Genomic DNA, 14,065 nt, shown 5'->3' with positions numbered 1-14,065 from the left:
GCCACTGACCCATTATAGATTATCTGCCTAATCATATGACCCTCGTAAGGGACAACTGCCATTAGGGCTTAGATCTGGGACTCTCCATCAATTGGTCTTAGAACAGAAGAAGCTTCTTGGATGGGAGGTGAGTTTAATTATGCTTAAGAGTCTTTCATATGTTTGACATCTAGCTAAAAAGGTAAAAAAAATCTTTATTCATTCAGTAACATTGCATGGTCTGGTATCTAGCAAATAAATCACATTTTAAACACAGTTTGAACAGTCTGCACTGTCAGACAGTTATGAAGCAGAGGCTATAATAGACATCCTTACAGTGGGAAAGAGCTGCCGGTGACTTGGAGCAGAGAAACACGGTGTATTAATGCAATTCTCTTTCACATAAGCAGGACCAGGCTTACAAAAACCTTTTGTCCAGGTAACAAATCTGTTATATGCACATGCTCACGTGCCTAAATGAGCAGCTTTACCCCAAGAGGCGCACTGAGACCAATACCTACTGCACATATCATCACGCTGGACACTGAGTGGTGATATTTATGTTGCTCCGGCACAGCTATAACCTACCTTACATTAGTTTCAGGGTGAGCTTCCTTTTCATCAACTCTTCTTCCGAGTACATCAAAATTATCTTCTCATTTGATTTCAGGGCCTATTTCTAACAGTTAAATTGTTTTACTTGCTCCCTCACTCTCTCTCTCTCCTTTGTTCCCTGGGTTTCGAGCATGTATGAGCAAAGATGCAGCTTTTATTCTTCTGATATGTTTTTTGGTTTGTTTTATTGAAGTCTATTTTTAATTAAAATCATGATAGACTTGTGATGTTCCTGTGGCTTTTGGGTTCGACCACTGATCTGATTTTAAAACTTTTGTTTTAAAGTCCTAAGACCTGAACTCTTCCATGGCATGCGATTTTAATTTCTCTTTGGTATTTTGGCATATTGGGGCCTGATGAATGTAAAAACAAAGAACTGCCAGTTTTTGGGGGTTTTTTTTACCTTTTTTTGTTTTTAAGAAAAATTAGAGCCACATATGACAATATTCGTTTAAAAGTTTGATAGAACAGTAGCAGTATAATGTCCTTGTAAGTGGATATCAGGCCCTTGTAAACCAAAATTGTCATGTTTAGTTAACGGACTCAGGCGCAGACCAGAAATCCTTGAAGAGAAGACAGTTTATTGATACAGACAACACCAGTTGATACAATGTGCTGGAGGGGAGGGGGGTCCAGGGCTCCGGGGTCCATGAGGGAAAGGAAGGGGATCAGACGTGCTCCAAAGAATCACTCGGCTCTCTCCACAACTGGGTTACACAAATCCCAACACTCCTCCATGAGATGACGGGCAGGTAGGGAAAGATCTGTACACAGAAACCTTAGTTATAGATGAACAGACGGAAACAACTCACAGATTCTGATTCTCAAACTACTGAGCGACTGACGCTGATAGCTCAACGATCCAGTGACGAATAGCACAGTGCTGCCATCTTAAGTAGGGCTCGCGATTACGCAGAGAGAGAGAGAGAGAGAAACACATGTTGCCTAATATGGGATCAGCTGGTGAGGCACAGGGACCATGACAAAAATTAAGTATTTTGGTCTAAATAACCCAAAATGTGATGTCCATGTAATGGTGGATTAACAGGTGTTATTCTAAGGAGGGAAACTGTTGAGTATTGCAGCATCGACAGCGATCACTTCAAGGAAAATGACGGCGGAGGCAAAAATTTCCTTAATATTTTGGGAACTTTATTCCACATCGACACACGGCAAAACTTTTCCTCATGGGTGCTATTTTGTTGTGGTGAACTTTTTTTTCTTAGGGGCGTGATGACGCAGCATACGTGCCCTTACAATGAAACAGTGCCTCCTTGTGGTGACAACTAAAATACTGTCTCTCTGTTAAACAATAGTAACCATAATGCAGTTAAACACACTGTACAACATGAGTACACACAATGAATATCTTAACACCCCCTCTTGTACTCAGGTTGCTGGAATCTAAAGAAAAGTTGTACAATAAACAATAAACAGTTGTACAATCTCTACCACACTTCCTTTTCCTTTTTTTCTCTCCCCCTTTTTCTTCTTCTTTCTTTTAAGCACCAAACATAATGTCACCAAACTTTGCAAGATTTAGCTTAGAAACAGGTTTGGTCATAACATCTGCAACCATTTCTTCAGTGGTGCAATATAACAGACACATTTTCCCTTCATTTCCAATGGACCTTACAAAATGATATTTAATGTCCACATGTTTGTACCTCTGTCGGCTCACAGGGTTTTTAGCCAGGGCAATTGTTCCCTGGTTGTCCTCGTACACTATTGTTTGAGTGTATCTGTAGTCATCTATACCTTTCAAAAGCTGTTCTAAATATATACATTCTTGCATTGTGGAAGCCAGAGCCATATACTCTGCTTCACAGATAGAGAGTGCCACAGTGGGCTGTTTCTTGCTCTTCCATGGAACTAGAGAACTGTTCTTACATAGATGTACACAGTAACCAGTAGTGCTGCGTCTGTCGGCGGTGTCACCTGCCCAGTCAGCATCACTGTAGGCTACTAGACCCAAATTTTCATCTGTGTTTCTCCTTAAACACAACTTCTTATCTTTGGACCCTTTGAGATTTCTCAACACAGGCTTCACAGTTCCCCACTGTTCCTCTGTAGGCTCATGGAAATGCTGTGATAACTTGCTTACCACAAAACTCAGGTCAGGACGGGTACCTGATGCGAGGTATATAAGACTGCCTACAGCCTCTCTATACAGGGAGTGCAGAATTATTAGGCAAATGAGTATTTTGTCCACATCATCCTCTCCATGCATGTTGTCTTACTCCAAGCTGTATAGGCTCGAAAGCCTACTACCAATTAAGCATATTAGGTGATGTGCATCTCTTTAATGAGAAGGGGTGTGGTCTAATGGCAAAATGGGTCAAAAGAAGGACTTGACAGGCTCAGAAAAGTCAAAAATAGTGAGATATCTTGCAGAGGGATGCAGCAGTCTCAAAATTGCAAAGCTTCTGAAGCGTGATCATCGAACAATCAAGCGTTTCATTCAAAATAGTCAACAGGGTCGCAAGAAGCGTGTGGAAAAACCAAGGCGCAAAATAACTGCCCATGAACTGAGAAAAGTCAAGCGTGCAGCTGCCAAGATGCCACTTGCCACCAGTTTGGCCATATTTCAGAGCTGCAACATCACTGGAGTGCCCAAAAGCACAAGGTGTGCAATACTCAGAGACATGGCCAAGGTAAGAAAGGCTGAAAGACGACCACCACTGAACAAGACACACAAGCTGAAACGTCAAGACTGGGCCAAGAAATATCTCAAGACTGGTTTTTCTAAGGTTTTATGGACTGATGAAATGAGAGTGAGTCTTGATGGGCCAGATGGATGGGCCCTCTCTGAACAGTGTCTGGGAGGCTGTGGTTGCTGCCGCACGCAACGAAGCATGAGAAATTACTGAAAGGAACCTAAACTGGGAAAAACTAAAGAGAAAACTTGAAACCATCATGAAACGGGGTGAAAGGCAGCGAGACGCAGACTAACAAACAGGACACCATGGAACACAGACGAGCCGACAACGAGCACGGACCGACACCCACTATATATACACACACAAGGTAATCAGATAATCACACACAGGAGGGAAGAACAGCTGATTCTAATACACAAAGACGACTGAGTACACACAATGAATATCTTAACAGAAACCCTCCAAACAACAGACAGAGCAGTGGAGCAGCCAAGGGAATAGAAGGATATAAAAACTGTATCACTAAAATGTAATTTATCATACAAAAACAGTTAAAAATGTAAAAGCAATTAAAACAACCCTGGCCAGAGAGAACACAATAAAAATCAATAAAACATAAACACTAAAAATCCGGTGGCATCTGCCACGGCGTTAAGTCACTAAAAGTCCGGGTGGCGACAACCACAACGTTAAAATCCAGTCAATCGGAGCGGGGCAAGGAAAACCCGGCGGCGTCCTCGGCTGTCCTGTCAGTCTCTCTGCTCCGACGTGCCCGTATGGGCAAAGCTCCTAACGCTGCCCGCTGCTTTTCTGTAGCACACCAGCACTATGGTCTCGCCGTTGGAGGTAGGGCGCTGTCCCGCTGCTAACTAATCCCCCACCGTAGCGTCCTCTGGCCTCCAGCTATTCCAGCAACAGCACAGCTCCCTCTTCCTCTTCGCTCGCTAAGCGTCGTATGCCCTTGCCACGTACTGCATGGCAACTTGCACCAACCCCGTGCTCCAGCGCCAACGGTGCCGCTGCCACCGCTTGCGGCCGTCACCTGCCACTCCTATTTCGCCATGTCTGCTGCCCTCTTTCCCCTGACCTGCCAGGCCCTCTTATTGGCCTCTGAGACATCCCAGGTGTGTCAAGTTCATAATCAGGGAGGGGCGGAGTCAACAATAATTATAATAAAAACATGCAAGAACAAACACTGTACAATATTAAAATAGTAAAAATAGTAAAATACAGCAACTCATGCACAATGAAATATGCTAATGGCCTGACGGTGAAGAAGCCGTCGGCCTCTGGAAGGAAACAGAAGACATTTCAGAGGCTGCAGGCAGATTTCTTTGATTTGGGGCCTTTTTCAGCTTTATTTACAGAGCAGTGAAGATAAGTGACAGCAAAGCAGAGGGAGAGAGAAAGGGGACGTGGCCCGGGTCAGAATCAAACCCAGGCCAGCTGCTCTCCACCTTGTGACACATGGTCACCTGCTCATCCTAGTGAGCTCCACCAACAGCTCTTTCACACAGTTTACACTGTCAAACACCGTGTGTGGACCTCAGCTAACAATAGGCTACATTTAAGTCTGGACTACAAGCTTTTATATTGAGGCAGATTTTTCACTGTTTTTATTCCATCAGCAGTTCAACATCATGAGCAGCTTTGACATAAAGACATCAAACTCAAGCTTACTTTAAACTGGATCTACTTTTAATACAGGGGCTCAAAAACAACTAACATCTTTATTATATATCAGGACAGAAAGTCATGTCATCTCAAATGGAAAACAGCTTTATTTGGAATAATCAGCACTATCAACTGGTTTGGGATCTCCACCAGTTTCATGTCTTTACAGCTTCTCCAACAAAGTTCCTGTGAAATCAGCATTTTTGTCTTTATTGGTTTGATAGTGATTGATCATTGTTCTCACAGCATTTTGAGTGGGAACAGTTCAAACTGAGAGTAGTGGGAGTTATTTACTGATTGAAACAAGCTGAATGTTTCTGTGATGATGAAGATCAGCAGCTCAGCTGATCAATGAACTGACATCTATCAGTCATTTCATGAGATGAAGTCATCAGCAGACATTTGTTCTAACTGTGTGATAAATGTCAGAATGTCAGGGCTCTGCTTTAGTCACTGCTTGACAAGATGCTCATTGGCTCATTGTTGAATCCAGTGGCCCAGGTGGAGTCTGACCTCTGACCCTTTGCTGCAGGTCTTCTGTGTTATCTCCACTTTCATGTCTGATCTTCTGCTGTATCGTCCAAAATAAACATCTGAATCATTTCCAACACTTCAGCAGATCTTTAGTTTGGGCAGTACAGTACAGAATAACACATATTGTACTATACTGCCCACTTCCTGATCTTATTGGATCTGTGTGTGAGGTTGGTGAAGGAAACACATGTTTACTGAGTAAATCGCTGCCATTAGGAACTAGTTTTTATATCACAGCCTGGAAATCACACAGGACCATTTCTGCAAGTGAAAAGTTGTAATTGGAGGAAAATAATAGTATAGTTTGTGCGACTGTTGTTTGTAAATGAAGAATTGTGCTGCTGACCTTTGACCTTTTCTTTAGGTGCACAGAGCCCAGAGGAGTCCAGAACTGAGGCAGTGCTACAGATGCTATGTCTTCAAATAAAGTGGTGTATTATCCATGTTTTCTATGGATCACATCCAATATCCTGATCTAACGAGCCCCCTGTTGCGACTTTCATCCGTAAATAAAGCCGCGGCTGGCTGAGTTGGTTGTGTCCCTGTGACGCGCCTCCAATAATCCATAATGAGTCGTACTTGTACTTTGCGCATTTATTTTAAGAACAAAACAAAAACAAACATTTGCGCTTTCAATCAATTTACAAATAGCGCATGGATTAACTGGTGTGCCAAAAAATGACGGTCAACAGAAACGTTTGCCCACAAACCACTCACCCAACACACCTGCTACGAACACCAACATCAGGTAAATAGACTGTGACCACACCCACATACCATTACCTGAGACGCAGGTAAAGCTATACACCTGTGCCACCAAAACAAAAAGGAAAAACATAAACATGGACTTTGGCTCTTACACCCCCTTTTTGTGGATTTTAGAGCCTCTTCCTTTTGCTGCGTCTGCGTCTCATTTCAAGCACAAGAGCAAGAAGTGGATGAAGAAACGGGGCGAGTGGGGTCAGTGTGGTGCATGTCAGCTGTGCTCACACATGCTTTCACAAAGAACATGTGTGTTCATCGGCAGCATTAAGGTGCACTTTAGTCTTCACAATAATAAAGTATTCTGACTTTATTCTTCTGAATCCTCACAGTCATGTTGCAGCTCTGCTTTGCTTTAAGAAAATGTTCTACCAGGATGTTACTTTCCTAAACATGTTCTCCAAATGTTCCAAAGACTTTGTTCTAAGTAGTTCTACATGATGAAACATTCACACTAAGTTTAAGAAGGACACACAAACACCATCTGTCCTTTCATCATGTGTACAAACGTGTTCAGATGTCAAATGTAGCGTGAATGGATGCAAATGTGGATCGTTCCAATAAAATGAGACAGTTTTGTGAGTGGATTACAATTTGAAGTTCATTTAAACCTATACGAACATGTTATTCCAAACAAACTATCCAACAGGAAGCAGAATCAGGGGAACAGGAAACAGTGGAGGTGAGCTTCCCTCCCTCCAGGACATCTACAGGAAGCGGTGCCTGAGGAAAGAGGGGAGGATCATCAAAGACTCCAGTCACCCCAGCCATAAACTGTTCAGACTACTTCCATCAGGCAACAGGTACTGCAATATCCGGTCCCGAACCAGCAGACTGAGAGACAGCTTTCTCCATCAGGCCATCAGAATGCTGAACACTTCATAAGACACCTCACCTCCACTACTGGAACTTCAACATTATGCACTCCATACTGTACATTAATGCTACTTGTTTGCAAATTTCCAACTATTTTATTTTATATATATGTATATAAACACACACACACACACACACACACACACACGTAGATATACATACACTCCTATATTTGTACATGTATTTATTCTTATAATTCTCAGATTTAACCATTCTTATATTTTTCTAGTTCTTATGTTATTGTATTGTATTTTTTCCTCTCTTGCTTGTGAAGCTCGCACACAAGAATTTCACTTGCATGTGCTGTACCAGTGTACCTCACATGTGCTGTGACAATAAAAGTGATTTGATTTGATTTAAAAAACACACAGAGATGCAAGGAGTGCAAAAATTGCTCTTTATTTACAATGCCTGGAGTACACAGGTTGTATACAGTGACAAACAAACAGAGGGAAATCAGGAAAGGGAGCAAGGGAAGGAACCAACAAATAATTTTGCAATAAAATATTTATTTTTCAACTTCTCCAAGTGAAATCCAACAAGTGTATTTAACAGTGAAAGCAGAGTGGAAGCTGCTCATATATAGTTCAACCCAGGCTAAAAGTATGTTGAGTAGACCAGCATCATCAAAGTGTCAGCTCTCTGAACATGTTGCAAGATCGCCATCTGCAGGACAAAACTAGTTTTTCTCGCCCTCCTCGTCAATGTCACGATGACGTCATCGTACAGCAAAACATGCAGATCAGGTGACACGACTGTCTGAGACACTGAGTTAAACTGTGGCAGGTAAACATGTGGAGGCAACATGACGCTGGAACATCGTTATTGCATTATACAGTTTCCTCTCTAACTGGATGATGCTGTGAAGAAGAACAGCTGTGGAACCAGGGTCCTGAGTGTCGTCTATTGATGAATCCAGGTAATTGTGTTGCTGGTGGAGATGATGAATCACAGCGTCCATCTCACGTTGGAGTCAGAGCTTTTCTTCAGCTGCTCTGGTCTTCAAATGTAAGACATCGACGGCTCTCCTTTTCAGGTCCGTTGGAATATCACCTTCTTCTGTCTGAGAAATATTCACCTTCCCTGCAGAACATTTTGCAAAGTGAAATTTGTTTATTGTCCCGTCAACAGTTTACTTACAGAATCTTCTTTGCAGGAGTGCGGTACAAACATCTTCACTGTGAGGAAGTGACGGATCACTGAGGAATGACACACAAGTTTTATGACTAAAGAATTATTGTAAATAAATGAAGACAACAATGATTTTTTTGGATTAGCAAACAGAAGCATGAATTTATATCAATACCTGATACAGCAGTATAACAGAATGACTTATTTCTGATATCGTTAAGATATCAGGTTGGAAAATGTTGACCTTAAATTAAATGACCTCCAGAAAAGTCCGACAGTGTTTCCACCGCAAAGTGTCACAAACTCCCTCAACAGAGACCTGGACTCTAAAGAGAGATGGTGAAACAGCTCAAGGAGAGCTACTGAAAGGCTGTCTGAGGCTCGTCCGCTGTAGCAAGAGAAAGCCCAGATTTTAAGAGAGGACAAGCTTTGGGTTCACAGACACAAAAAGCAACTCTGCAGTTGCATAGCTGACCTACCAAAAAGAGGCAACGATAAGAAGTTATTCAACATTTGTTTTTATGAACCACATGCAACCCACTGCCCTCATATGGAGACATGCTGGTGATGGTAGCTCCATCTTCATACTTCTCTTTCCAATATATCCACTAACCCTCTGTGCACATGTACAAACTGTCTCAGCCTCTCAAACTTTCAAACCTGAGCTGTGCCTGCAATGTACTCATTTCTAATCCTTTCCATTTTGGCCAGTCTAAGCATTTAGAAATAGATAAAAACAAAAACACCATTCAAAGATAATTCTTACTTTTTCTACTTTTTAGGTCCAAACAATCTGAAATATCTTGGAGAAATGAACAATATATCCTAAACCTGACCTCAGGTCCATGAGGTTAATGCAGTCATTACATGGACATGTTTCATTTTAAAATCAGATCAGAATAATCTGGCATTAAGTAATAAATGTGTAAGAACAAACTTGTGTTCACAAACATGTTTATCTCTCTTGTGTTTACTGCATGGGTCTGTGATCCTCTGGTAAATGTAGCTCTGACTCAGGCCAAGCCGTCTTATAGCAGGTTTGCTATAGAAAGACAAGGATTATGGGAAAAAACAAAAAAGAAAACAAGAAAATATAAAAGCTATTTTACAGCAATTATGAGCTATTTTGAAAGAAATCTGAAATCCCAACACTTATGAATATAAATAATGATTAGCTGCTTACAGCCCACTTCTCTGGAAGGTGGATAGATTTTTGTGTGTTTTCCTAATGCAGGTTTTGCAATATACACAAGTACTGCTGTGTTCATACACCGATGTTCTCCATGTTCTTTGCACATAATGCAAATGTTTGTGGATGGTGCTGAGGATTTATATGACATCTTTCAGTGAATCCCACAGGCTGAGATCTTCTCTCTTTGCCTTACTGTTTGCTGTCTCTGAACCAAAATTGCTGCAAGTCACATTATCCATGTTCTCAGACAGTGGTGTGACTGCCTGGTTTGGGGACAGGTGAACCAGTCTGAATGAAGCTGGGAAGTGAGGACTTCAGTTGTGGATATGAAAATGCAACAGCACCACTGATGGTTTTCATTATTATTTTCATCTTGTTTGTCCTGAGGTGTGCTGTAGTCATTTTCCACACACTTCAGATGTTTCATGTTTACACACACCTGTAATGTGGTCCTCTAGCTGAATATCGTTAAGGAGCAGCCACGTGTATTTAAAAAAAAGATAAAACAGCTTCCAGTTTTGTACCAGTTTGTATCAAAATAGATTCTGTCTGTACTGGATCTGGATTGATGGTCGTCTCTCCAACAGCGACACAGCGATCCGGCTCACTGATTGGTGATAACAAACTGCTGAGCCTGCTAGCAGGTGCAGGAGGGCCAATCTGAGCCACAGTTATGGGGCTGATAACTGCTGACAACGCCCATTGATGGACTGATAACATCCGAAAATGCATTTTCCCCACAGTTGTGCCACAAATCAGATGCACTTTGCTCTTTTGTTTTTTCTTGTACTTGTGCTGCTTCCTTTTCATAAACTTGAATGAATGCCTGATAGAATGCCTGTAGCTATGTGCTTAATGTGGCTGAGAAAATTGCTCATCAACTTTACTGTTGCCGTGAGAACCTGCTGATGGCATTGTAACACTTTCCAATTATTGTGTTCTTGAGGAGGAAAAGTGGCTTCATTGATGCTTTGCTAACACCATCAATAAAGTCCGAAACCCAGGAAGCCTTTGTGTGCGCTACATGATCTGTGATTAACAGATATTTGCTGTATACTGTACAAGAGTTTATACAAGTATGGACTGAATAGTGTTTGCATGTGCTTAGGATGACATGTGTGTCAGTTTGTGTACGTTGCCATTGACCAATAAATCATACCTGTCACTGCAGTTTATGTCTATAAATATGGACAGCCAGGGAAATACCTCGAGGTATTCCATAAGAATACCCTGCACGTTAATTCTCGACGCGAGGGGGGTACCCGGCAGATACAGCAGATAAATTAAATACAGGCTATTGCTTTTGTATTGTTTATTTGCAGGAGTTGGCAACATTTCTGATGATGAGTGCCATCTAAAATTTCCTCAGAAGTCAATGTGCCATATGATTACATTAGCAATAAATTTAATAACGCTCTATATGAACAGTTACACATTAAACAGAACAACTTTATAGAATTATATTTGTTTGCAGATGTTGGCAGCTATCAGTGAATAGTTATTAGCTATTTTGAAACAAAAAAGGACACTTTTTATCCATAAGAAGAACTCCATAACACCAAATGTATCAACTGTACAACAGAAAATGCAAATGCTATTGGTTTCCTCACAACAATGATAAATACTGTCAATAAAGCCTCTGCAATGTTCTTAAGACAGTTAAACTTGTCAGGTATGATCAGATGTCCAGCAGGTGAAAACGCAAGCTCCATGAACACGCACAGCTATAGATTCAGCTCTAATATTATTACCACACAATCCAAGGACACACCAACAGCTCAGATTTCTAGAACTATTAAAACAAATGTCAGTCTATCCATTCATTTTCTTGGGGATATTCAATTCAGGTTCACAGTGGGAGTGTGGTGGGCTAGAGCCTGTCCCAGTAGTCATAGGTAGAGTACAACTGGACAGGTCATCAGTCTGTCAGAGTCTGTCTGTTCACTGCATCATTCCATGTTTGGCACTGATCACCACCTGCACTCATGTATATATCTATCTACTTAGCACTTTTAATTCTTATTTTTATTTTCATGTCTATTTAAGCGTTATATGACAGTATGTTTGCACTAAGTACCGCAGCAATTTCCTAATGTTGTAAACCTGCTCAACATTTGGCAATAAAACCCTTTCTGATTCTGAAACGTGCATCTTGAGGTTTGTCATGTAGGATTAAAAGAGCCAAACTTTCACACAGCTAGCATTGTATTTTACACTGACCCTGGGTCAGTCTAAGTATCATACAGTTTAAATACAGTTTATTTATCATAGATGCATTAAAGCTAATCTGGATATTTCCTCCTTTAGCAGTTTTTCTTTAGGAACTTTACTGTTTTTCAGCTCATGTTTGATTTCTTCACACAACAAACTGTGTGTTTTTTTTTCTGGGAACAAAAATGTCATCTCTCCATTAATCCTCACATGCAGATGCGGTAAAAAATCAATTGATGAAGTTGTTTTGTTGTAATATTGAATTAATGAAAAATCTTTGTCGTTTCATATTCCAGCTATTCCTCAAAAATGTGTTTTTGATATCAAGGTGCGTTTAATTTTTAACTTGCTTTTTATACATTTTACAAATTTGTAGTTTTTGTATTTCTACCCCAAACTTCAAACTTTCACACAACAAGAACAGCATTCAGACAGCGGTTCAACCTCAATGATTGTGTCACTGTAGACGAACAGCCTGTGCCATTCCGGGGTAGATTTGCATTTCTACAGTACATGCCAAACAAGCCTAACGATCTTCTGGGTCTGTGTTGCAGACATTCCTTATGCTTTATATGGAATGCTTTCCACAGGAGACAAACAAGAGAAGTTCAGTCAGTCTATCTGGCCTAGGGCACCCATGCTCCGGGCCGATTCCCGAGCCTGCCAGGCAGAGGGCGGAGTAGGTTTGGCTGGATGGCTCCCAGGCCTTAGTCGGACGAAGGGGGTATGTGGTGGGTTTGACGTGTTCTGATGGTGAGTCCATCTCACCTGCACCTAGGGCTGTTCGATATAACATATATATCGGATGACGATATAAAAACGTCTATCGTTTCATTTTATGCTATTGTTTGTTTCGTGGTGTCGCAAAATACTGTAGTGGCTAAAGTTCTCTCTTTTTTTGTTGTGGCTGTTTTGTCTTTGCCGAAAGCACAGCATTGCAAACAAGAGCGGGACTTAAAGGGGTCTCCACCCTGACTTCCAACCGGAGCGGCCCGCGGAGCTTACAGCGCCGGTGCACAGACGCCTGCCCACGGGTCCGAGTAACAGCTAACAACGGCTTCAACGAGGCGCCGTGACGTCACTAAATTAAGGTTTGGGTATTTTGGATCAATCTTTATTCGAATTGAGACCAAAGAACAGGAGCAGCAGCTAACTCAGTAAAGAGATTACCGGAAGTGTGCTCGGACACGGAGGTCAGAAGTTAAATCAGCCTAAACAAACACACTGAAGCTTTTTGAGTATTTACCCGAACAATGATGTCATAAGTGTGTAAGGTTGGAGGAAAGTTTGATAGTGTGAGGCTTATGTCCTCAAATTGTGGTTATGCAGGTGTTGTGCCAAAAAGTGATTGTCTGCCAAAAACTGATTTCCGGTATTTGCCAAAACCTGATTGCTTGTATGTAAACTGCTAAAAATAACTTGTTGGTCTACAATATGTGAAACATATGTCAAATATATCCCTCATGAATTATATCAAATCATCTTGACCAACAAACAACATTCCTGTAGCAAGGTAGAAGCCGCAATCACTTTTTGGCAGTGACCTTTGTATCCTTTATTTGTGCAGTTAAAGAAAATTCTTGTTTACTTTAAAAATGTCTCTTTTAAGAGTAATCTGGCCAAGAGGACAGCTGAAATTGCAACAAATGCAAAAATAGTTCTGTAAACATATTTTAAGTGGACAAAACGAAGCCGATTGATTATAATCAAGTACAATAACACAGCTACAAAGATAACTGAGAAACAGGTAATTTTTAAAATTTTGTATATAACCCCTTTGTAATACCTGTCCACCGAAGTCTATTTAGCAACATACGTAGCGATATTACACATAAAAAACACACAGAAACATTGGAAATTGGTTTTTGGCACAACACCCGCTTGTACATGTACACAAGAGACACGAGAGTTCTTCTTTACTGATGTTTACTGTGCTCCTCTTAACGTACACAGGCACACCGTAGAACTGGTGAATTCAAATGTACAATAAAGTTATATTTCAACATTAAAACGTATAAAATTTGAAAAATATAAACAAACATACCACTTTGGCCTGCAAGTGGACACACTGGTGTATTTGGAACTTAGGACTTATAATTTCATATTTAGCTTGGCATTCACATGTCAAGACCATCATCGTGTGCAGCTTCTCTGACCTTTTTCCTAAACAGGAAGTGATCTCTCACCTTAAACCTTCTTATTGATCGATGACTTTCATGTGTCAAACTAGCAATATACTGTATACAAATAAGAAAATGTTAACATGTTAAACATAAAAATAAAAACAGAGAAAATAAAATCCGTGAATGACATTATAATTACAAGAGCTCCGCTTAGTGGTACACTAGCTTTTCACCAGCTGTTACAGTGGCCATGAATATTTTGTACTTGTAAAACAAATGCGTATTTGTGAACTGACTTTTGTAATCTT

At 40.9% G+C, this 14,065-nt stretch overlaps 2 protein-coding genes across 3 annotated transcripts in view; both read left to right on the top strand.

Moving 5' to 3' along the window:
* The window catches only part of LOC309703691 (protein NLRC3-like), a 169,816-nt gene that overhangs the window by 46,310 nt on the left and 109,441 nt on the right, over positions 1 to 14,065 (top strand). The gene's annotated exons all lie outside the window — the stretch shown is intronic.
* LOC309703474 (NACHT, LRR and PYD domains-containing protein 3-like) overlaps positions 1 to 14,065 on the top strand; it is a 143,609-nt gene that overhangs the window by 46,294 nt on the left and 83,250 nt on the right. The window lies entirely within an intron of this gene.

The sequence above is a fragment of the Aulonocara stuartgranti genome (assembly GCF_965226115.1).
Source record: "Aulonocara stuartgranti genome assembly, chromosome: 3".
Classification (NCBI taxonomy): Eukaryota; Metazoa; Chordata; class Actinopteri; order Cichliformes; family Cichlidae; genus Aulonocara; species Aulonocara stuartgranti.
Note: the sequence above shows the minus strand (reverse complement) of the source record. Positions and strands in the feature narration are given on the sequence as shown.